The sequence below is a fragment of the Lithobates pipiens genome, unplaced genomic scaffold (assembly GCF_037356315.1).
Source record: "Lithobates pipiens isolate NorthernLeopardFrog02 unplaced genomic scaffold, aLitPip1_a1.2 Scaffold_8, whole genome shotgun sequence".
Classification (NCBI taxonomy): domain Eukaryota; kingdom Metazoa; phylum Chordata; class Amphibia; order Anura; family Ranidae; genus Lithobates; species Lithobates pipiens.
This window is the reverse complement of record NW_027507903.1, coordinates 596,705,429-596,731,901: the sequence shown is the minus strand read 5'-3', so window position 1 is coordinate 596,731,901 and position 26,473 is coordinate 596,705,429. Positions and strand designations below refer to the sequence as shown.

The 26,473-nt window shown below is 42.5% G+C and overlaps 1 protein-coding gene across 1 annotated transcript in view; it reads right to left on the bottom strand.

Moving 5' to 3' along the window:
• Positions 1-11,524, bottom strand: part of LOC143961253 (E3 ubiquitin-protein ligase RNF220-like) — a 77,637-nt gene extending 66,113 nt beyond the window's left edge. The window contains exon 1 of the mRNA XM_077470488.1: positions 11,160-11,524. The gene's annotated coding sequence lies outside the window, so the exon portion shown is untranslated. The remainder of the gene's footprint in view (positions 1-11,159) is intronic.
• Positions 11,525-26,473: the final 14,949 nt, after the last annotated feature.

Here is a 26,473-nt window from a genome sequence, read left to right as displayed (position 1 = left end):
CTTTGTACAAAAGTTCGATGGTTTTGTGTACACACGATCGGACTTTACTCCATCAGATTTATGTTGTCAAAAAGTTTGTCCGTTCGCACAGCCAACAAAAGTCCAATGAAAACTGAAAAAGTTTGTCCGATGGAGCGTACACACGGTCGGATGTTGCTCCAAAACAGCTAATTTGCATGTTTGTTGTCAAAAAGTCAGATCGTGTGTACGGGCCTTTAGACTTATGAGTTGACCATGCAAGGGGGAGTAACATGTTCACTTTAATTTCCCCCTCTCAGGTTGTATATACTAACCTTCAGAGCCCATTTACACTTTTACATTCTGGTTTGTTTGCATGCTTTTGTGTTGGGGTTTATTTTGTGTTATATGTGAATCTGTTTATTTTCTGTATGCGTGAATTTGATCTTTTTTATTTACTGTACTGTGACTTTAAGTATTTTTTTTTTTTTTCCACTGTCGGTTTTTTTGTATGTAAAATTCTGAATGGGAAGCTGTATTTTTGCCACAAGAACAGATCCAATAACTGTTCCAAAGCTAACCCATTGCAAAAAATCTAAAAGGGATAAGCACATTGATTGTGGCAAAATCGACTCGAATGGATTAAAACTTTCAATTTCACACATTAATCGTCTTAGTAGAAATTTGCTTGCAAGTTTTATTTTATTTTATTTACAGTAGTTAATTTTTTCACCTGTGTTGTATTTGTCTGTGTTTTTTTTTTATTTTGTTTCCTTTTTTTTTTGTTTCCTTTTTTTGTGCGTAGTTGATTAATTTTTTCTATTTTTTTTCCCCTGTCTATTTGTTTTAGATGTGAAATATTTAAGCTAATGAGGAGCCTTTTTGGTACAAGAACCGTTCCAGGATAGCTGGAAGTAGCTTTCCTAATCTTCAGGATCCAATTAAAGCGCAACACTTTCTTTTAAAATAAAACATTTTTTATTGCACTTTAGATTCGCTCTAAAGAATTTTGCCAAAGTGGTAAAAATGTCCTAATTTTCCCTTTTTATCCTGTTTTAACTGCATGAATATGTGAAATACCCCTGTACTTATGGGGGGAGCATGTGACTCTCTCTCCTTCCTCGCATGAGGTGGAGCTGGGTTCTGAGACAGCCAATCGGCAGGTCGAATGCTGTCACATGTGGAGGGTAGAGAATCATTAGTACTGACTGTCCTAATCCAAGCTCTGTCCAAATTGACTTGCAGCTTACACCAGGCCACTTCGATTCAAGAGTAGGGATGGATAGAAAGCATTAGCAGTGGAAGATGCATTTTAAGCAAGTTTGATGAGGACAGAACTTTAGCTGCAGCAACATAATGCACACATTATCAGTGGCGGCTGGTGTTCCATTTTGGGGGGGGGGGCAAATAACACCCCCCTGTCAGATCTGTACTTACCCCATCCAAGTCGCAGGTGGCTTCAGAGGCTTCCTTGGCTTCTCATCCCAACCAATCTGGTCTTAAGACTCACTTCCTGTCCTGATTGGCCAGGAGAAGAGGCCGGAAGACAATGTTGATTTGCTAATGTCACAAGTGGGTGAGCTCGGGGAGCAGTGCTTGCGCCCCGAGCCCAACCTTTTGAGAGCCAATTAGAGCCTCAGGCTTTAATCATGTACTTAAAAAAAAAAGCTTGTAGAAATCAATGTGCCCAATGCCCCGCAAGGCACTGGAGATTAGAGGCTGGCACATCATGGAGATCGGGGGGGGGGGGGGCAGCATCCCTGTGCCCCTTATGGACCGGCCGCCACTGCACATGATGCATTGATTTTCTATGTGGACCTGTACTCCCTCAGGAACACTGACAGGCAGAGATCCACCAGTCCTCGCACAAACACAAGGAGCTCCTGTTACTCTATCCCAACAGTGACAATGAAAAATGCACAATATATACTTCTCTCCTAACAATAATGATGGATTCAGACCTATTAAAGACATTACTAGCAAACTGGAAAATCCCTGTGTGCGATACAAGTGCCTTTGACTACCTGAACATTAGCTTATGTCATAATTGCAAGTCATGATGAGAATTGGATGAAAAGTCTTCAGTGCCTGGGGCATGTGATCTCAGCAGTTTTTCTGCAGGGATTCTTTATTATGTACAGTATAGCCTGATGTAGCAACATACCTGATAACATGGGAGTTTTGCAAGCCTGAGGTTTTGAAAAAAATGGCAACCCTAACAATACACAGATACAAAGCCAATTGGCAACCCTGCTATACAGACAACAAATAGGCAACAATGATAAAACTCAAGCAGCTAGCAGACAACCCTGACAGTACACAGGTAGCAAACAGACAACATTAACAATAAACGGGCAACAGACAATGCTGACAATAAACGAGCAGCAAACAGACAATGCTGACAATAAACGGGCATCAAACAGACAACGCTGACAATAAATAGGCATCAAACAGACAACGCTGACAATAAACGGGCAGCAAACAGACAGCGCTGACAATAAACGGGCAGCAAACAGACAACGCTGATAGTACACGAGCAGCAAATGAACAACCCTGGCAGTACATGGTCAGCAAACAGACAACGCTGATAGTACACGAGCAGCAAATGAACAACCCTGGCAGTACATGGTCAGCAAACAGACAATGCTGACAGTACACTAGGCAGAAAACAGACAACACAGACAATAAATGGGCAGCAAACAGACAAGGTTGCCAAAACACAGGCAGCAAATGAACAACCCTGACAATACATGGGCAACAAACAGGCAACCATAAAAACACATGGGCACTAAGCAGACAGCCCTGGCAATACACAAATAACAAATAGACAAACATGACAATACACATGCAAGAAATGGGTAACCCTGACAATACATGGGCAACAATCCTGTCAGTACACAAGCAGCAGACACCCCTGACAATATCCGGGGGCAACCTTAACAATACATGGGCAACAATTGGTCACCCATGACAAACACAGGCAGCAAAGAGAAATACCTGACAATACAAGGCAACACATGGGCAATCCTGACAATACATGCTCAACAAATGTGTAATGTTAACAATCCATGAGTAGCAAATGGGCAACCCTGACAATACAGAGGCAATAAATGGGCAACCCTGGCAAGCACACCCAATAATCAAATAATTGTGACAATGCACGGGCAGCAAATAGGTGATCAAGACAATCCACAAATGCTGAGCAGTCAATTGTGACAATAAACAATAACAAGCTTGACAGGTAATTGTGACAATCCATGGGCAACAAATGGGCAATCAAGACAGGCAACAAAGGGGCAGCTGTGACAGTATACAACATCAAACAGGCAATTGTGTAAGTTCACAGGCAAAATGGGACAATACACAAAAAAATGAGCAATTAGGAGAATAAATAGACAACAAATGGGCAATCATGGTAGTCAATAGGCAAGAAACTGGCAATACATAGGCAATAAGATGTAAATGAAACTTGTGTTTTTTGTACATTTTAAGGGAAACTGGATAACATTTTAAGGGAAACTGGATAACAAATCACCACTAAATATCCAATATTATATATTAATTGTGAACAGCAACAGTAGCTGATAGAGGAGTGTTCATAACTGGATAGAACTGCATTATATGTAATAAGTTGTTCACTTCCTGCTGAAGGTCAGGGGGAGCATTATAGTAATGGCGTTTAATGATTACAATAAACATCTTTATTAACTTCTAACTCTTTTTCTTCTTCTAACTTGAAGCTGATTTTATTGTGTTCTTTTTTCACCTTTCAAAAATACATAAAATGTTGTCACATGTCTCTAGCTGTAAAACCACAAGAAAACTCAATCAGGAATCTGCTGTCTCATCAGGAATGGTCAAATCTCATCATGCCAGTCTGTTAACTGTGACTCAGAATCAGAAGGAAATATTTATTACAAACTGCATTCAGTTCTTTTCCTTTTTTTGAATACAAATACAATAAACCTTAACCCTAGTACTACTACTACTTAACTTCTGGTGTAAACTTTGTCCACTCAGAAAGTTATAGTGAACTAATGTACTGGCCAGAGAAGGCAGAGAACCCTCAGTGTTGAGCGTTCCTTAGTGGTAGTGACCTGGGGGTGCTCTGAGTATCACTATGGGTTTGGGACCCCACTCTGAGCAATGGCACTCAGCCACAACACCACAGCTTTTTTCTGCACATTGACTCATGGGCTAGGCCTTTTGGCTGAGACTGGGGCAAGTTCTGTTCCCAAGCTTCAAGCTTCAAGATTAAGCCAATCTATACAGCAGCCATTCTCAACCAGGGTTCCATGGAACCCTTGGGTTCCTCCAGAGGTTGATAAGGTTTCCTCAATCTTTGGCTGATGGACCTCTGATCTGAAATGCTTGAAAAACTCTGGGTGCAAAACCACTTTTTAGCTGTCTGTAAGGGTGGCACTGTGACCACCTCTGTAAGGGCGGCAGTCTTCCTACTGACCAACAATGCAAGGGGTTATTTCCAATGATCCTTAATTAATTCACTTTAGTATGGGTTCTCGGAGACCTAAAAATGATTTCAAGGGTTCCTCTTGAGTAAAAAAAAGGTGGAGAAAGGCAGGTATACAGTATACCCTGGCACCTTTTTTCCCTTTCTCTCTCCTTATGTGCGTGTATAATATATATATATATATATATATATATATATATATATATATATATATATATATATATATATATATATATATATATATATATATATATATATATATATATATATATATACACACACACACACATATATATATATATATATATATATATATATATATATATATATATATATATATACACACATACACACACACATATTATATTTTGATGTACTTTTGAACAATATTCTTAAAGTCTCTAATGGTATTATTGATCGTACTGATGATATTTATTTGTTCCAAATTCGACCCGTGTATGACCAACATGGCCAGAAGTAATAAACACTTTTTATTATCCTGACTCCAAAAAGTGAAAACTGAATAACTGTTGTAGGTTGCTCTAATTTCAAATATAAATAAATACACATATGAAATTATTAGTGATCCCAACAATCCTCCAAAATGTACTCCTTTAAAAACACAACAATTATAGATCAATATAGTAATCACCTACAGAAAAGTAATAGGAAAAAAGTTTATATACATTTATTTACATTTAAAAAAAAGTGTGTGTGTGTGTGTGTGTGTGTGTGTGTGTGTGTGTGTGTGTGTGTGTGTGTGTATTATATCCATATACACACACTTTTTTATTGCAAATAAATGTATATAAACGTTTTTCCTATTACTTTTCTGTAGGTGATTATTATATTGAGTGTTTTTGGAGGATTTTTTGGATCACTAATAATTTCATATGTATATTTATTTATTATGTGTATATACCTTTGCACTATCCTAGACCCGTTCTTGTACCACAAATGTTTAACTTTTTTTTTTGTATAAAAATAGAAACGAGGAAAAATGTAAAATATTAAATAACAAAAAAAGAAAGCAGAAAAACAAACAAACAAAACTGAATAATAATAAAAATAAACATAAATATACCTGCCCCCCCCCCCAAATAAATAAATGAATGAAGCAAACTAAACAACCCTAAATATATCCCCCAAAATAACCCTCTAAAAAATAAAACACTAAATGAAACAAACTAAACAACCCTAAATACACCATCCCCTCAAAAAAAACCTTGAAAATAAATGAAATACACTGGGCAACCCTAAATACACCCTCCCCCCAAAAAAATCTTTGAAAAAAATACACATAAAGGAAACAAACCAAGTAACCCTAAATGTACCACCTAAAAATCCTCCAATAAAATAAAACTAAAGGAAAAAAAACTATACAACCCCAAATATACCCTGCAAAAAAGAAAAAAAAAAACACACCTTCCAAAAAAATAAAATAAATGAATGTAACAGACATCCCTAAATACACCCCGCAAAAAGCATCCTCTAAAATAAAAAATAACTAAAAATAAAATAACTAAACAACCCTAAACACAGCCCCCCCACCAAAAAAAAAAAAATCTAAATCAAAACAAACCTAAATACACCCCTTCCTAAAAAAAATTGTTTTACAAAAAAATACCAGTTTTGTCACTGCAGACGAGTTACATGACCATCATCATTTTAAATAATATATTATGTGCATACATCCCAGATCCTAGATAATGAGATAAGCGTTGGTCAGACTCTGCACATAAATTGTAGGATGCTCTTATTTGCACATGTTTATCATTTGCACATGTATACAAAGCCCTATTCACAAAGTCCATCACTTGTTTCTCAGCCTTTCATAGTATGTTAGGAAAGCAATGATTCTACGGCCAAAACTCTGTTTTCGAAAGCCGCAGTAGATAAAAGTGCAATCTCCAGAAATATTTACAATGAAAATGATCAGGCTGTTGCGCAACCCAGTTTTTGTTTTAGTGCAATCCTGTAGTAATCTTTATGCAATGTATGACTAATGTTATAAGGGATCTAGCTGGTTGGCAGATATGGTCATGGTTTTTATTTTCCTTAGAAAAAAAACAAAAAAACATCAGCAATAATACGAGGTACAACCAGGGAGACACCCGAATGTCTGTAAGATGCTTGATGTGTTTGATTGTCTAAGGACATGAAGATTTATTTTATTTCCCAAGAATTGTATCCCTTTGATGGTCTTAGCTTAAAGCAGATCTGCCCCTCCTCCCCCTGTTTTTAAAAAAAAATGTATTTCACCCCCACTTACCTTAAGGTGGTATCGGCACATTTCAGATACTCACCCTTCCAGCGGATCCAGCGATGTCACGCTGAGATCCTCTAATGCCTGGCAACAGCTCTCTCCTGTGCCGCCATGTTCTTTCTGATGTCATCAAGAGGTCCACCGGCTCTTCCTGGTTCAGCAGGCGGGCTTCCAAATGGCGTGCCAATAGGCCTTCCCCCTTCTCCTTTTCTGAATGGAAGGCCATGCCTCCTGGGAATAGTGATGTGCATACCCCGGGAGGCACAGCGGGTAGTGTGAACATCATTCGCCTAAGGCGACTGACGTAAATGGGGAGGCGGGTCTGGACATTTTCCCCCAAAATCCCCCCAAAAAACAACAAAACAGTGCCATACCTTCAGGGGATGGAAGGAGGGAAGTAGTGGACGAGGGTTAAGGTCCACTTTAGGCAGGGTTTCTCAACCGGGTTCCATGGAACCCTAGGGTTCCTCCAGAAGTTACCAGGGGTTTCTTGAGCAATGAGCAATTTCTGCCTCTAAGATAAGTTTCCTCTGACACCATTGATCTTTTTAGTGATCTGTTAGGGGGTAATTCTTCTCAATGATCACAAATGTGAGGAGCATTCTTCCCACCAACCATCACACTAATGTATCATGAATTGTAGATATGCAGGGGTGCACTGAGACTGCAAAGTTATTCCAAGGGTTCCTCTGTATTAAAAAGGTTGAGAACAGCTTCAAGGGTTTTTTTTTTTTTGAAAGCCCATGGCGTGTGAAACGCACTCAAAAACTTCACCTGGTGCCAAAAAAATGTGCACACACATAAAGAGGTGACACAAAAAAGTGCAATGGGTACAAGAGCCCTCTAAAATCAGAGGGCCTTGCCCTGAATCCCCCAGGACGTTAGGCTCCTGATGGGGACAAGGGTACTTACACTTGGTCCATCTGGCCGAAACCAGACGGACCCCTTTCTCTGGAGGGTCTGCCGAAAAAGACCCACCCAAGTTCTCGGTGGGGCTCCCCCAAAGGGAGACCCCATGAGAGAGGGTGAACTAAACCAAAAGGCCATGCCCACCACCCCCCCAAGACTTTCAGGGCAAGCCCCGAGGACCTGCACCCTACCGGTCACACAGTGCAACAAAGCGTGTACAAACAAAAAAGACAAAAAAAAGTGACACACAAAGGAAATAAATAAAAGAAAGTGGGGGAGAAGGAAGTAGAGGAGAGTGAAAGGGTGGCCATTGTGCAATACAATGGCCAGGAATAAAAAATTCCTCCGGTCCCAGCCAAAAGGCCCAGCCCAGGAGGCAGGTGCTAAAAAAAGCGTGTATATGGTGCAGTGACCGTGGTGCCATAAATCAAAGTAGCCCTCACTCACAGTGCCACTCCAGGGGCACATACACCATAGGCTTTCAGTACCAACCCTGACCAACGACCCAGACCACAGGAGCCCCCATCCCAGGCAGGAAGGCCTGAAGTTCTGAGAGCTTGATGAGCGCCCTTTACCATCAGGCTCCACCGTCGCTCCCATCACTCCTACCTAACCTAAGTACTAACCGCTCCTCCTGGGAATTTCTAGTGTCCCAGCCCACCTCTGTGTGTTCCCAGATTTCCCAGGTTATAGCGTTTACAAAATAGGAGATAGTTTTATGGCATTTTTATTAATAATTTTTTTTTTTTACTAGTAATGGCGGCAATCAGTGATTTTTATCGGGACTGCAACATTATGGCGGACACGTCGGACAATTTTGACACATTTTTGGGACCATTGGCATTAATACAGCGATTAATGCTATAAAAAAATGCATTGATTGCTGTAAAAATGTCACCGGCAGGGAAGGGGTTAACACTAGGGGGGGCGATCAATGGGGTTGTGTTCCCTGTTTGTGTGTTCTAACTGAAGGAGGGAGGGGACTGTGTAGGGGAGATGACAGATCGCTGTTCATACTCTATATGAAAAGACGATCTGTCTCTTCTCCCCTCCGAGAACCAGAAACTGTGTGTTTACATACACAGATCCCGCTTCTCCGTGTGTCAGCGGCAATTGTGGGAGCCTGGCGGTGATCGTTACCGCCGGACACACGCATCAGCTCGGGGGGGGGGGGGCGTGCAGCAGGTGCAGCCACAGGGTGAAGCGACGTTACATAACATAACGTCGCTTCGCCCAGCCGTGCCATTCTGCCGCAGTAAAACTGCGACAGCTGGTCGGCAAGTGGTTAAAGTATACTGAAAGGCAAAACTTTTTTGTTTTCGTTTTGAATAGAGTGGAGATGGATTAGAACCCCTGTCCTGTTTTTATTACTGTCTGTGGCCCCGATTAGAAAGATTCACCCTTTTTCTTTGTCCTGTTTGCCATTATCGTTGAAAGTGAAAGTAAAATGAAATCCTAAAATCTGGGTTGTCCCCAGAAAAGTAATAGAGTGTAAATGTTCCAATGAGGACACTAGGTCTGGTGAGCTGGGGGGTCCCCAAGGAATTTCCTTAATTTGCTGGGATTTCCTCTCACTTCCTGTTTGGCTGTGGCACAGGACAGGAAGTGATGGTAAATCTCTCCAATGGGACAAAGATGCAAAAAATAAACCTTGCAGGGGTTATAACTCTCCCTTGCTTTATCCAAAATAAAAATAAAAGTTTTTCCTATAGTTCTACTTTAAGGTTACTTAGAAAAAAGGTAGAAAAAACAGAAATCTGTATGTCCAGGGGCAGACTGGATACTGTGAATGTATCTAAATGCATGCAAACATATGTAAATACAAGTAGATTTAGGGGGTTTATGCACAAGGGTGTATTGAAAATACTCATATTAAGGCTGGATCTTGCTGCAACGTACAGCCCCCCTAGTAATCAATGGCTGTATTATGATTAAGGCCTGGCTCACACCTATGCGCTTTTTTGCAGAAACACACTACAGTCCATTTAACATGTTTTCCTATGGCACACATTCACATCTATGCTTTTTTCACCTGCTGCGTTTTTTGGAAAGGGTCAGGGACTTTTTGAGCCCAGGTTCACGCTGATGGATGCGATGTGGGACACCGCATGTAAGTCGCACAGGAATTGCAGCACATTCCTGTGTGAATGACATTTATACGCGGTGTCTCTGGGGTGCGATTTGAGCCAGGGGTTTGTATGGATCCAATCGCACCACATTCGCAAACCAAACTCGTGCAGGACTGCTTTTTTTGTGCGCACCAAAATCGGATCCCATTGGTTGTTCACACCTATGCAATATGATACTGCAAATCTCACTGCATGCTTGCAAACCGATTTCGGGGTGAGGTTAACTTAACATACACTCCGCATGAGCAGGTTGCGATTTTTGATGCTGTGTGGAATCCTCAATTTGCTGTGAACTTGCACCGCATCCAGTGTAAAGAGAGGCAAAAATGCAAAATGGTGCGTTTTTGGTTCAATAGACTTCAATGGAGAAGCTGCAGAAAAGCATGTAGTGCACTTTTGCTGCGATTTTACAATGATTTCGCCGCAATTTCGCATTTTGCCTTTTTTAATCTAAATTGGCCAAATAAAAAATAAATAAATAATAAATAAATAAATAAATAAAAAATGCGAAAGTCATCAAAAAAAGTGAAAAAGCATCAAAAACGTGTGGGCAAAAATGCAAAACGCACTGCAGAAATGGATCAAAAGCAAGCTGCATAGGTGTGAACCAGGCCTTACACTGCAAATACTTGCATGCATGTAAATCACTCTGTGAGTACAAGATGCGTTTAGGGATTTACGCTTGTGCGCTTGTTTACGCAAGTACAACCTGGACCAACATACAGCCTTCCATTACTATGGGCAGCTGTGTATATCGTGAAAATACACCCGCAATTTACGATGTGCAGCCTATTGCACCTGTGTAAATGAGGCCTGTAAATTATTTTTTAACACTTAAAATAGATTTGCGCATTTATAAGCGTTTGCACACATATTGGCATAAAATGCTAATCTCCTCAACGCAGGATTTGAATTTTTTATTTTTTTACGCCGTTGAACACTGCTCTATATTATGGAAATAATTGCCCCTAGATGAATAGACACATGTATATTATGGGGCTGCCTATAAATCCATAATAAAAATAAGAAGTACAAAAAAATTAAAAAAATTAAAAAAGTGCTGAAAGTGGCTTTTTTTTTGCGTTCCTATGCATGAATCCTTAATTGCAGGAGGAGGTGATCATGGAAATTTTTTTTTTGTTTTTCCCAGATCAATTTCTCTGCACTTAAATAAAAGGAGGCTTGTGTGAAGATAGTCCAACTGTAAGAAATGGAAGAAACCATCATGCGCTTTAACTCATACTAAGCACTCAAATTTCACCTTTTAAGCCAAATAGAAGTATAATATAATAATATGCAAATATTATTTGCAAGGTGCAATCCTACCCAACTAGTATGTTCAACAAAAAAAATAAAAAAATTCTGATTTGCAAATGCACGACCAGTGAAAACATTCCAATTTTTTGCTATAGAGATAAACACTCACCGTCAAAAGCTAGATGACCTTGGTGCTACGCAGTCCTTGGCAATTCCTCGTTGATTTAACAAGAGCTTAATGCTAATTCTGACCAACCTTCATAATTTTTGGTCCTTGTTGCTTCTTGGTTTTTCTTTTCTAGTTTTAGCTGTTGCCTTTCTTTTAAAAAGTTCCAATATTGCTAATTAATTGGTTTTGACTTTTTCCTTCATCAATTAGCTACACTGCCTTGTCTCTGCTATGTAGTTGGTCGCACCCTTTAGCTCCTACTCTTGTCCTTCGTCCTAAGCCTTCTGCTCTGTATGTCCTTTTCTGTCCTCTCCCTGGGACATTAAGACCCCATCATTCATGCCCTCCCTGCTACTCCGCAGCCTTTTCGCAGTCCCATTTGCATCTCTATGGCACCTGCTTCCTGCCTCTGTGAAGCTTTTCACCCTTGAGAGGGGTCACTGACAAATTATCAGAATTAATTCATTGCTCACTTAACAAAGACTTTTAACGGCTTTCAACCACAGAGGGACCACACTGGCAGAAGGGACAGGCCTGAAGCCTTGCACAAGGATTATCCCAGGAGGGAGAGGAAAAAAGAAAGAGGGGGTCCCCTCGATTTACTGACAAAATCAAAGGGTCTGAAGTTTCGAAATGTAATGTTTGTGTCAACATTTTTTATATTTGAGTTGAAGTCTAACTCCAGCTATGGTAAAAAAAAAAAAAAAAAAAAAGAATAAAATATCCCAGATATTGCCCAAAAAAGGTCTTGTTGCAAAACACACATCTTCTCCTGCAGACTCGCCCATTATGCCACCCAGCATTGGTCCTCTTCTTGCTTGAATGCTGCACAGCTTCATTCAACCCATTATGAGTGCAAGGAGTCATGGTCTTATGCAGATATTGGCTCTACCCAATGACATTGACCTAATACAGCAATGTGACCTTTGTAGATGTGCAGCTGCAGGGTGGGGAATGCCCCAGCCAAGGCTGATTGGTGTGCCATTGACAGCTTCCTTTGAGGTTCGGCCAAACAAGGGTTTTGGACCAAATCCAAGCTCATCTATATTTGGTGCTGCTCTATGTACCATTAAGGACTGTCCAGTTCCACAGAATAGGCAACAAGGAAGAGGACATGGCAGCATCATGAGACTGGCCTAGGAGGATCATAAAAAACCTCCCATAGGCATCCCATTTCATAACCATGAGCATATTTTGGAGTGTGTCTGGTATTTTGTGCACATTTATCCAAAAAACATTTATGAGATCAACCTTCAGAGCTCTTGTGAAGGCCACTGAGCTCCTCCACACCAAACTCATCCAATCAGGAGGCTAATTTATAACCGGGAGCAGATAATGTTAACCCCTCTCCAAAGCCGAAGGTGTTTCGTAAACATATTGCGGCCATGGTGAACTTGGAATGCCAACTGACGGAGCCCATTTAGCCAATGTGATCATGCCGCTACAGCACACACATGTAAAAATCTTCATTTTTGGCAATAAAATTACTTGAACCCCCAGAACATTATATATTTTCTACAATGTCAAATGGTATTTGTACAACTGTTTACTAAATGCACATTTTCAGGAAAAAATAAAACAACATGATTTTTAGTGCAAACACACACACACACTATAATACCTATTTTTTGTAAACTATAAAAGACGAGGTTGTGATACCACAAAAAAATATGGTATTCAAATAACAATGGTACCCAAAAATCTGCATAAGTGACACTTTCAAAGCCTTTACAGCTCATCAGTTTAGAGTTAAAGGATAGGCTCATCTTTTGTAACATTACACCCATATTCAGGGTTATACTGTAGATGCACCGGCCATTGCTCCCCCTGATCACCCATTCTGATAGCTAGCTGTGGCCTGTGAATGGGTAAACTACAAGTACTGATATCCTTTGCGGCTGTCGGCTTGTAGTTCTCAATGAACTACCATGGCGCTGTTGAGCACTTCCTGTTACAGAGTTATATCCAGACAGATACACAGATCTGCTGATCATGGGTGCAATGCTTTACAGGTCCATTGCATGAAAAAAAAATAAAAAATTTTTGACCTGCAAAAAAATGTGCATTTATTAAAATTTTTTTCTAAAGGTGACTTTACCCTTAAACCAGGAGCTCTTCTGATAGAATTATTGTTCTGGTGCGACAGTGGTTTTTATATTTGTGTGCAAACCTCAAGCTTGCGTTTTCGTTTGCATTTGCGCATGTGTGCGGGGCAACGGGAGTTATGGCAGTTCTTTTACAAAATTTTTACTACTTCTATTTCTATAATTTTTTTTTTTATATAATTTATTTATACTTGATAAATCCCCATGTAATAGTAATGGGAAAGTGTCAGGCACTTGTTTTGGAAAAATTAGGGGTCTAATAGACCTGGGCTCCCGGTAAGAGTGAAAGAGCCTGGCTTTGGTAGGGAGGGTACCGTGTCTACCGCCAGGGGCATTGCTTGGTCTACAAAAGATCTGGGGCTAGAGCCCATAGCAGCGTAGTAAAGAAAATCATACGCTTGGACAGGCATACACATGTATATACAGTAATATACCTGTGTGTGTGTGTGTGTGTGTATATATCCCCAGAGAGCCCCCCACTTACATCAGGGTCCCCAGAGAGCCCCCCTTACATCAGGGTCCCCAGAGAGCCCCCCACTTACATCAGGGTCCCCATGAGAGCCTCTCCTTACATCAGGGTCCCCAAAGAGCCTCCTCCTTACATCAGGGTCCCCAAAGAGCCCCCCACTTACATCAGGGTCCCCAAAGAGCCTCCTCCTTACATCAGAGTCCCCAGAGAGCCTCACCTTTGCATCAGGGTCCCCAGAGAGCCCCCCTTAAATCAATGTCCCCAGAGAGCCCCCCACTTACACCAGGGTCCCCAGAGAGCCTCCCCTCCCCTTGGGGACCCCTGAAGAGTCTCGGGGCTATGGGCCCCAGATTCGGGGCTATAGCGCCAAAAGCCACCCCCTAGCAACACCACAGTCGTCCGCTGTGTGAAAATGATCGACCAGCAGTCGGCTGAACGACACACACGCACAAGCTGATGGCTTGTGATTACCGGTTCAGCTGAGCTAGTTAGTGAAGTTGTCTTTATTGATCAAACTTCATACAAAGGGGCACAGCAATGCTGAAACAAAAAAAGGGCCTTCCTCAAACTGTTCCCGCATTGGTTGAGGAGCACAATTGTCTAAACTGTCTTTGTATACTGTATCAGTAACCGAACCCTTCACTGGAAATAACTGAACACCATCACTTGGAGGGGTGTCCTCATACATTAGTACCAACAGTAGGGGTAATAGCAAGCCATTTAGCTTGGCAGTACCCACAGACTGTATAAGGGAATTACCAGCCATAGAAATATTCCTCACTAGTCCGCCCACGTTATACTGAACGAACACAGCCGCAGGTCTTAATATGTTCTACTGAACGAACACACCTGCAGGTCTTAATATGTTATGTTGAACGAACACAGCTGCAGCTCTTAATATGTTACACTGAATGAACACAACCGCAGCTCTTAATATGTCATACTGAACGAACACAGCCGCAGCTCTTAATATGTTATATTGAACGAACACACCTGCAGGTCTTAATATATTATGTTGAACAAACACACCTGCAGGTCTTAATATGTTATACTGAACGAACACAGCCGCAGGTCTTAACTTGACAGGCGTGTGAGTGCAGGTGTATGGTCATGAACACAAGCAGTGTACATTCGAGGCCATTCACCCGCACCTACATACCTGTCATAGGCTGCAGCTGGGTTGGTACAACCACTGCATCCCCATTGAGTAATTGGTGGCTGCAGACACACAAACAAACCACTCATTCACACTATATGGGCCAGAGAACCCGTGTGAATGAGCCATTCATTTTAAAATGATTTTTTTACCATTTCACAACACTGTTTGGGGGGGGGGGGGGGGGTGCTTTGGTGAATTATGAGGGGTCTAAACAGACCTCTGATGTCTCAGTTTTGAGACAGAAGAAGGGACTGAGGAAATAGATCCCCAATCCTTTGTTTGCTGCCTCAGCTGCATTTCAGATTGAATGAACAGGAGGCGCTCTGTACAGAGGCTCCTGATAATTCACAGACTGAAACCTAGTAAACACAGGTTAATATGCTTCAGTTATGCATGAACCCAGAGAGTAATTGGTAGCAAATATGCACTGTGTTCATTCAGAAAAGGAAGGGGCTGGTAAATATGACATATTTACTAGCTCCCCCACTAGCCATCCTGAAACATCCCCCTAGCAGCCAGCTGGAGGGAAAGGAGGTAAAGCTGGCAGCACTGCGGGGTAAAGAGGCACACTGAGGGGCAGGAGGGAGAGGAGGAGAAGGCGGCTTTCAGCTGCTGCAGAGGAAGCTACAGGAAGATGTCCAGTAATTTCAACGTCAAGTTCCAGTAATTATCACCCCCCCACTCTCTGTTTGCTAATTGCCTGGGCACCCTTGTTAAACATATGGGGCCCGGGTCCAGTATAGTAGGGCTGGCTGTACCCCCTTATCGGCGAGCTTGCTAATAATGAGAGCTTATGATCTAAAGCAGTGGTCTCCAAACTGCGGCCCGGGGGCTGAATGTGGCCCTTGGCTTTCCTTTATCCAGCCCTTGAGGCATTATTCCTGCCACTGACACCAACAATAGGGCACTATTCCTCCCACTGGCACCAATAATGGGACATAATTCCTTCCACTGACACCAACAATCAGGCACTATTCCTCCCACGGACACCAACCAGGGTGGCACTAATCCTCCCCCTAATACCAGAGATTGGGCATTGTTTACTTCCACTGAGCACAGACTGCCCCACTAAAGTCTGAACGACAGTAAACTGGTCATTTGTTTAGAAAGGCTGGAGACCCCTGATCTAAAGGTGATGTTATCACTTGGACTCTAAGGGGAAGAGATCCAAAAGGTAGTAACTGTGTGGAGATGAGTTGATGGAATAAGTAAGATTCAGTTGCCAGCTAGAGGCAGGATAGGCTTCCCTGAAGAGATGCGAGGACCAACTAAAGGCAGACAGAGTAGGATATAACTGTACAGGTTGAGGTAGGGCGTTCCAGAGGATGGAAGAGGCTCTGGAGAAGTCCTGGTGGCAATGGGAGAAGGTGACAAGGGGGCTAGAGAGAAGGAAGTCTTAGAGGTAGCTGAGAGGACAGTTTGGGTGCTAATTTGAGATCAGGTTGTAGCTGGGTGCAGAGTTGGGGATGGCATTGGATATCACTATTACTAATTTGCATTTCATTCACTGGCGGGAGCAGAAGCCAGTGGACGGAGTGTCACAGAGGGGTGATGGACACTGAATGGTTGGTAAGGGAGATGAGTCTGGCAGCAACTGAAGGGGGAATAGTCTGTGTAGAGGAAGGCCAACAAGGAGGGAGTTACAATGGACAAGATGAGAGATAACAAGGTAGACAATGAGAAGCGTGGTGCTTTCATTGGTTAAGAAGGGGTGTATTTTGGAGATATTATGCCGTATACACACGTTCGGACTTTACGGCAGAAAAAGTCAGACGAAATCTTTTCATTGGATATTCAGATCGTGTGTGGGCCTTATCTGACTTTTTCTTCCCGAAAATTCTGGCGGACTTAGAAATAGAACATGTTTTAAATCTTTCTGACGGAATCAATTCCTATCGGGAAAACTGCTCGATGGACCAAAAATGCCGCATGGGCAGCTATTGGCTACTGGTTATTGAACTTCCTTTTTGTAGTCCCATCGTACGTGCTGTACGTCATCACGTTCTAGACGATCGGACTTTGTTGTGATCGTGTGTAGGCAAGACCGTTTCAGCGGAACTCCATCGGAAAAACTGTCAGTTTATTCTGATGGAAAAACCGGTCTTGTACACGGTGACGGCATTGCTGAGCTGAGCGTTACATAGTTGGTAAGGTTGAATAAAGACACCAGTCCATCCAGTTAAACCTGTGTGGGTGTGTGGAGGTGTTTATGTTACTATTATTTCCCATATCCCTATATATTGTGTTTGCTAAAATGCCCATCTAAGAGTTTCTTAAAACTATCAAGACTTCCCACAGGCACCACTGATTGTGGAAAGGATTTCAACATCCCTAGTGCTCTAAAAGTAAAGAACCCCTGTGCACTTTAAGGTTAAACTGCTTCTCCTTCAATTTCATTGAATGGCCCAGTGTTTAATTAAGCTCCCTAAAATGCAATACTTTTTTCCCTGTACTAGAATCACCATTGAGGTATTTGTATATCAATATCATATCTCCTTTCAGGCGTCCCTACTACAGGGAGAATACCTGTTTATTGCTTGTAGTTGTTCCCCGTAACTGAGGTCCTCCAGTCCCCTTATTGGCGTTATTTCCCTTCTTTGGAGCCTCTCCAAAAGATTTGAACAGTGATTGCATATGGGTCAGAAAAGAAAGGTCAGAGTCCAGGATTACACATAGCATTTGGTATGAGGGGTGGGAAGAATACTTGTGCTATCAATGGAAATGGGTGTGCGTGTGTGTGCGTGTGTGTGCGTGTGTGTGTGTGTGTGTGTGTGTGTGTGAGGGGGTTAAATGAATGAGTTTAAGAAAGTGATTTGCCATGTCAGTTAGTAGATTGGTGATGCACATGGAGCTAAAAGGGGTGAACAGAGGAGCAGAGAGATAAACTTGGTTAACAACAGCATAGGGATGTTGGAAGTCATATGATGTTATCAACTAACCAAGAGAAGAGGTGTAGATAGAGAGCGGACGGGTCCCAAGGCCAGAGCCTTGGGTGATCCATAAGGAAAGAGGAGGAGGAGAGAAGGAGATGGAGTTGCAGGTGACACGGATTGAGCGCTTAGATAGGTAGGAGGAGAACCAAGAAAGAGCAGAGTCTTGAAGGCCAAGGAAGTAAAGTTGTTTGAAGGGAATCTGGTGGTCAACTGTTTTGAAGGCAGTGGACAGGTCTAAACCCTTGTACACACAGTCGGAGATTCCGACGGAATGTTTCCTATCGGACCGTTTTGTCGGATATTCCGACTGTGTGTGGTCTGCATCGGACTGTTTCCGTCGGAATATCCGACGGACCAAGTTTTCCAACTTGCCGGTAACATTTTTCAACAAAATGCTCCGATCGGACATACTCCGATCATGTGTAGCCTACTCCGGTGGACAAAGTGCCACGCATGCTCAGATCAAATTCCTAGACCAAAGCTATTGGCTACTAGCTTGAACGTAGTCCCGTCGTAACGAAATAACGTCATCACGTTATGTACAATTGGATTTTCCGACAACTTAGTCCGACCGTGTGTATGCAACATCACTTCCGGACCTCTTCCGGAATAAATCCGTCGGATTTGGTTGTCGGAATCTCCGACCGTGTGTACAAGGGCTAAGAGTAGCAGTACAAAGTAGTGGCCATTGGTTTTAGCAGTTAATAAGTCATTTGTGAGTTTCAGAAGGACTGTTTCTGTGGGCAAAAGCCAGACTGTAAGGGGTCAAGAAGGTTGTTATTCGTAAGGTAGCAGCTCAGATGATTGTAGACTAGTTTAAAAGTAAATAGGAGCAAGGAGATGGGTCTTGGTTTCTTTAGACTGTTGGGGTCCAACAAGGGCTTTTTAAGTATGGAGGTGATTAGTGCATGTTTTATAGTGGAGGAGAAGATACCAATAGACAAAGAAAGATTGAAAATGAGAGTGTACAAGAAAGGAAGAGGGTTACCGGAGTAGTTGTAGGGGATTGAGGTCCAAGGTTCAGGTGCTGAAGTGGATGTCAGAGAAAAGTTTAGCCATGTCCTCTGTAGTGAAATGGTCAAATAAGGAAAGTATTGTGGTAAACTGGTGGTAAAGCTGGTAAGTTAATTAAAGGAGATAACTGGGCAGCAGCAAACTCAACACTAATCACGTCTATCTTGTTTTTAATGACTGCCATTGTCTTGGGCAGTGGGAGAGTTATTTGTTGGTGGTGGGGGGTGAAGTAGAGAGCTAAATGTAGAAAAGAGCTGACAAAGATTGGATGAGAGGGAGCGAATGAGAGTGATAAACTATTTGGCAGCACAGACGGACTAATTATATTTTAGGAGAGCAAAACATAAACAGAATGAACTTCAGCTTTAAGATTGCCCTGAAAGTTTTCATTTGTGACATTTTCCTGTCCGCATACCTCAACAACTAACTAATCTCTGGCTCCCTCTGCTGGTGGCATACTATTACTGCAAATGTACCACTATAGAAGCTTTACTAGAGCATCTCACCAGAATATCGTTGGGCGGGGGGGTGTTAAAAAGTGGGTGCAATTTTTTTTAGAGTAAAGGAAAATCCCCTATTAGGGCTCATTTTCAGATACAGCTAACACAGCCACTTCTCTGAAAGGCAATCAGATCTGGACTGCTTTTCAGAGGGCATTTGACATGCGGTGAAGAGACAATATGTTGCCTCCTCACTGCCTTTTTTTCCCCATGTATTCCATGCGGGTGCAAGACAGTTGAATGGGTGGTGTTACTGGCTGAAAGCAACATTTGTTTCATGGGATGTTTACAGCCCTGAGCAGCTGCATTCCTTTGTTCTGGTGGGTGGTTGGGGAGTGATAGAACCGCAGCTCAACCACCTGATTTTACTGCTCCTATCCACATGTGTGAACAAGCCCTTAGGGCCAATAACATCTAGGCAATGCGTTAATGTGCATTTGAATAGGCTGCCTCATCGCATGGACTAATAGACATGTACAGCATTAACATCCCCCCCCCCCCCCAAGGAGCCACTGGTTAAGAATGGTTCTCTGTTCCTTTCCTCAACCTCCATAAGAACTTCAGCCCCTCTGATACCCTAGGTGTACAAAGCATGCAATACCACAGGACATCACTGAAAGTAATATCTGGTAACCAGTAATACTACCATGTCCAAGAAACAGGCACTGAACCAGGTAGTAAAGGCAAACTTGATATATTGTCCCCCTGATATGGTAGGTAAAGAGGCAAGCATAAAAACGGATTACCAAAGGCAGTAACACAATTTAGCATACAGAGTGATTAGTAATAAAGACTATGCATACGATGACACTTGGCGTCTGGGTTTCAGAAAAAAACAGTAGCAAGATCACCTAAAGTGCAGCAGTAGGCAGTAATAAAGCTTGATTTTCCAAATACAGGAGACTATACTACCGAAGTACCTAAATAGTGGCTATGCTAGGCCTAGACCGACAAAATGTGCACTGTCTGTAAAAATGAAAGAAAGGGGAGAAAGTATCAAAAAAGACTTGCAGGATGCTGGAGGGACAATCCTTTATGTTGTTCTTCTGCCGGCTATCATTGGGGCCCTTTAAGAAGCAGTTACACATTTAACAACTATTTTAGTAAACCAGCATGCAATATTGTTGCAGTAAAGATGCAGTAAAGGTGTGGTATAAGTGTGGCAGTGTATTCAGTGACAGTTCAGTGTAACTGCAACATAAGATTGTTATAGATACAGTGTGGGTTTAGTAGAAGTGTGGTATAGGGCTGGTGTAGCTGCAGTATGGGTTGTATGCACTTGGTGTCCTGCTCTCAGTGGCTCAGTCTCTACTAGCAGTGTCAATAATGGGCAGATAGGCCTCTCACCAGTCCCAGATAATGATGCAGGGACTTCTCATTGTAGAAGGGGGACTCCTCAGTCACTCCCCAAAAGCTTTGGTGGACACTCCAGCGTCTCCTCAGCAGTGGTACAGGATCTATAATGCAAGTGGTGCTGCGCTGCACCCGGATGTCCTCACTCTTAGGTTTGCATCCTCACTGGCAGGTGAATGCAAAGATAGAGGTGCTCTGCTCTCTCTCTCTCTCTCCTCAGTGCTAAGAGAGCAAACTTTCCAGAAAAATGTATTTAAAAATCCTCTCTCTACGCCTCCTACTCTGCAGTGTCTATTGGGATCTGTCCAAAGAGCCTATGGGTCCCATAATATGGCTGCCAATCTACAAGCCCCTGGATTCTCAGCTTTCCACCTAGAAGTCTATGGTTTGGCTTGGCTTTAGCTCTCCCCCTGCTGGCCAGAGGAGAATGGTGCATAAAAACATCAGTATCTCAGTAGAAAGTGAAAGTAAACTGATTATAAAGGGGGACATGTCTCCTTTCCCATGTTTCTGTAGTAGGGTCGCCACCTTTTCTTCAAGTCAAACCCGAACACTTTAGCGGCGCACAGCAATTTTTTTTAATAGTATAAACTATACATATATTTTTCTATTAAATGACATTTCTAATCATATGAAGTTAATAACAAGAGTTCCCCTTTACATCAGAGTCCACAGAGTTCCCCTTTTACATCTGAACTCGTAGCGTTCACTTTCACTGTAAGGGGGGACTCTGCAGACTCTGATGTAAGGGAGAACTCTGGGGCCTAAAACATAAGCGATGCTCTGGGAACCCTGATTTATGGGGGAACACTGGGGACTCTGATGTAAGGGGAAACACTGTGGCCTCTGGTGTAAAGGGGAACTCTGATGTAAGGGTTGCTCCGATTTGCCTTAGTGTACTTACTCAGATGTGGGAGAGAGAAGGGGGAGAATTCAGTCACAGATAGGGATGGATGGTGAGCTCAGAGGTGTAAATCAAGCCCTCTCTCCTCTCCCGCCTGTGTGTGTTGGGGGGTGGGGGGGGGTTGGGGGGTTGTCAATGCTAGCTTTGGGCAGTGAGAAAGGGTGTAACACACACTCTAAGACAGCAATCCTGCTGGTAAGCCATAGTCCAGTCTAAACAAAGTGTCCGGGTTTCAGGCAGTCTGAAACATAGACTCATGATTCCAAACCCGAACTGTCTGGGTGAATCCTGGACAGGTGGCAACCCTATTCTGTAGTCCAGTACCTGGCTACACATGCATGCTAACTATATATCGCAACACAATTCACATGGCGTACTGTGAAAGGATAGATTACTAAACAAATGCATTGTGGTGTGATGTGCTATTGCATTGGGGTGCCGTAGCAAATTAGGGGATTCTTCCATTCATATCTAAGTGATGTATTAAGGTTAATAAACATGCATAAACATCTAATGTGTCACCCATTAAAGTGTCTTATGTTAAGGCAGTTCACAAATTTTAACCGGAGCTGGCAAAGCATTGCAAAGCAGAAAAAAAGCTAGCCATGACACTATTTTTCTCCAACACTGCACACAACAGACATATAGTACATTGTGGTGTTCTACAGTGCCAATATGTTGCTTTGCGATAGCACATTGAGGTGCTATTAAAAAAAAACAGCAATGTAATTCAATGTTGTACATAAGTTGTCGTGTGTTGTGCTAATGCTGATGTAGCACCCTCCAAGTATAGGATGCTAAGTAAATTTTGTTTTTGGCTTGCTCTGTAATCAGAGGAGCAGTCATCATTTGTCCTGGTCTGCTCATGGTTTCAGAGGCCCAGACTTTAATTGGGAGAAGCTTCCAGAGCTTAGGGCGGGAAGATCAAATGACTGGCCTCAATATTTACTATGCCCTGGCCAATCTGTGTGGAGGTGTGCCCAGAAGGTGGTCTTGGCGGTGGTAAATAGCTTGCAGCCTTGAGGAGATTTTCTTTTCCCCACCAGTGATTGATCTGTTAGCTTCAGGGGATTGCTTGCCTCTGAAGCACTTCTGGACTGAATGCTGGACCTCTGTACCAAGGGATAAAGTCTAAGTCCTTGTACACACGGTCGGAGATTCCCACAACAAAATCTTGTCCGAAACTTGTGTTGCATACACACGGTCGGACAAAGTTGTCGGAAAATCCGATCGTACATAACGTGATGACGTTATTTTGTTACGACGGGACTACGTTCAGGCTAGTAGCCAATAGCTTTGGTCTAGGTATTTGATCTGAGCATGCGTGGCACTTTGTCCGATCGGAATTCTCTACACACAATCGGACAAAGTCTGATCGGATCATGTTGTCGGAAAGTTTTATAGCCCAGCTCTAAAACTTTGTCCGTCGGATATTCCGACAGAAACAGTCCGATGGAGCCCACACACAGTCGGATTATCCGACAACGCGGTCCGATCGGACATTTTCCGTTGGAATGTCCAACCGTGTGTACAAGGGCTTAGGAGGTAGTTGCTCTAGGACTTGTGAGCAGAGACCCTGATTGACTCCCTAAAACAGCATAATCAGAGAGCCCTACCTCGTGGTCCCCAGCTATGAGACTGTAACTGTTTTGGAGCTATCTCATGGTCCGTAACTATAAGACTAACTATTCTGGAGCTATCTCATGGTCCTCACCTATTAGACTTGAACTATTCTGGAGCTATCCCATGGTCCCCAACTATGAGACTTTAACAATTCATAGTCCACAACTATGAGACTTTAACTATTCTGGAACTATCCCATTTTCCATAGCTATGAGACTTCAACTATTCTGGTGCTATCTCATGGTCGCCAGCTATGAGACTTTAAATATCCTGGAGATATCTCATGGTCCCCAGCTATGGAACTTTAAATATCCTGGAGATATCTCATGGTCCCCAGCTATGAGACTTTAAATATCCTGGAGATATCTCATGGTCCCCAGCTATGAGACTTTAGCTATTCTGAAGCTATCTAATGGTCCCTAGCTATAAAGCTTTAACTATTCTAGAGCTCTCTCATGGTCCTAATCTATTAGACTTTAACTATTCTTGAGCTATCTCATGGCCCCCACCTATGAGAAAATAAACCCGGAGTGAATGGACTTTTTCTTATATGACTGGTAGCCTCTGCACTGTTCACAAAGGAAATACTTAAATACAGCGGCTCCTTCAAGGGTAGCACTGCACAAAGTAAAAGATGCATTAACCTTCTGATACCACAAGGCATAGACCTGAATAGTTTTTAGACAATTGTCACTGGAACGTGTGTCCCCATCATTAGGTTTCCCTGTCTAATTCTGTTCTAGTGACAAATGTAAAAGTTTTGATTTCCCATCATATTCTGTCCCGGTGATAATGCTCGCCAGAACAAACGGAGAGGGCGATTCTACCTACTGGTGCCACAGACATGGGGTTCTAACCCTTCAAAACTCTACAAAGTAAAAGGTTTTGACTATCGACGTAAAGTATCATACAGGCTCAGCATCACAAGTGGGGGGTACCTAGGGAGGTCTTCGTGCACACGCAGCCTGCCTAGGAACACCCACTACTCCAGACTAACCTCCATCCATCCATTTAGATTCTGAATATCTCCTCCCAAGAGCCAGTCCACTGCTTGCATCATGACCAAGTGATCTTGGGGGGGGGAAGTACTGCTGTACAGCACCCTGCTGGCTCCTCCCACTAGCCATTATCTGCCTACAATGCATAGAGAATCACAGAGATCCAATTATGACATTACTGGGTCCAAAATAAGGTATGTAATGAAAACAGAAATATTTTATTTATACATTTGATTAGCATGTTGATGAGGGAGGGGGAGAAAGGGAATGCAAACTATAATCAGATTAGACTTCAGCTTTAACTTGTGATCTTATAATACAGGCAAAGCATTTCCTGGAAGTAATGTTGAAACTCCAGGACTGTCCCCAGCAATTACTGTAGACACAGTTATCAAGTGCAGTAATTGGATATTTTATAATGTCTTGCATTGGCTTGATCTTTATTTTACTTTTAGGATTGAATATAAACGTAAATAACAAATAACGATAAAGTGCTATGATTGTGTATATTCAGTATGCTTTTGGAAGAGATTTTAGGCTACATTGCGTTATCATTTATTCCAAGGATGGGTGTATTTTAATAGAAAGAACACCAAAGATGCCAAAGGTTTTTGATTCACTGCAACCCGAATATAGTAAGACACAAAACTATATGCACCCTTGTAGAAGGACTGTGACATAGCGCCCTCTGCTGGTGCACTAACACAGTAGACATGCAGCCGATTAGCGTAACTTTACTGCATATCAAGGGTGGTTCCTGATATCACAAACACCTGTTCTGTGTACTTTCTGCTATAATAATATCCCCATTTTTTTATTAATTTTTTTCAAAAAGCAAATTTTTTCTCTGTTTAGGCCGATATGTATTCTGCTACATATTTTTGGTAAAAATAAATAAAAAAAATCGCAATAAGCGTACATTGATTGGTTTGCACAAAAGTTATAGCATCTACAAAATAGGGGATAGATTTGAAGCATTTTTATTATTATTTTTTTTTTTACTAGTAATGGCAGTGTTCTGCGATTTTTATTGTAACTGCGACCTTATAGCAAACACATCGGACAATTTTGACACATTTTTGGGACCATTGTCATTTATACAGCCATCAGTGCTATAAAAATGCATTGATTACTGTAAAAACGTAATTGGCAGGGAAGGGGTTAACACTAGGGGGCAATCAAGGGGTTAACTGTGTTTTCTGGGAGGTGATTCTAACTGAAGGGGGAGGGGACTGACTAGAGGAAATGACGGATCGTGGTTCCTAATAGGAACACACGATCTGTCACTCCTGTCAGAACAGAACACGACTTCTGCGTTCTTTCCCTCATGCCCGCGATCGCTCGTGGCAGTCGGTCATCGCGACCGTCGGCCACGAGCATCGGCACCCAACAGTGCAGCGGGCGCACCTGCTATCACGATCCTGCGACGTATAGCTATGATGGTTTGTGGGCTCATGCCGACCTGCCACCGTAAAATGACAACGGCTGGTCGGCAAGCGGTTGAAGAGTCATTGTAATCATTTGATGAAGATTTTTCTTTTGCTCGTTCACTTTGCAAGTATAAAATTGATAAAAAGAAAACAGTAAAATATATACACTGAATTGCCAAAAGTATTGGTACACAGTGGCGGCCCGTGCATTGTTGAGTGCGCAGGCGCCACCCTCCCTATTCATGTGCCCGGCTCCTTTCAGGACACCGGACACATGAAATACTATGGCGGGGATAGGTGGGGGTGTGTATTTTGAAGCTCGTGATTAGAGCCAGAGGCTCTAATAGGCTTCAAAATAGGGTGGGCTCAGGGTGCAGAGCACTGCATCCCGAGCCCACCCTATTGTGTGGCATAGTAAATTAATTTTTGCTATTTTCACGCTAACGTTCCTCCTTGCCAATCAAGCGTCTCCAGAGAGTCCCGGAGCAGAAGGAGAGGAAAGGATTGGCGTAGGGACGGCATGACAGGTGTGGACAAGCACAGTCATGCTTTTCAGAGAAAAAGTTGTCCCCTTTAAGAAAGGGGGAGTTGCCGAAGCAGGGGAGGCGCTCGCGTTAGGAAGCTATGAGAAAGGAAGTGGAGTGACGTCATTAGTGAGCGGCGGAGGAGAAGATTCCCACCCACCCTCCCGAGTATGGTTAATTATAATAGGGGCAGTAAGGACAGCTTGTGCAGTGGTTGGGGCTTTGGAGGAGGAGAATATGGATGTTATATGCAGATATAACATGGTTGGTACCCATCTGTGGTATGGGGTTAACATGGTTGG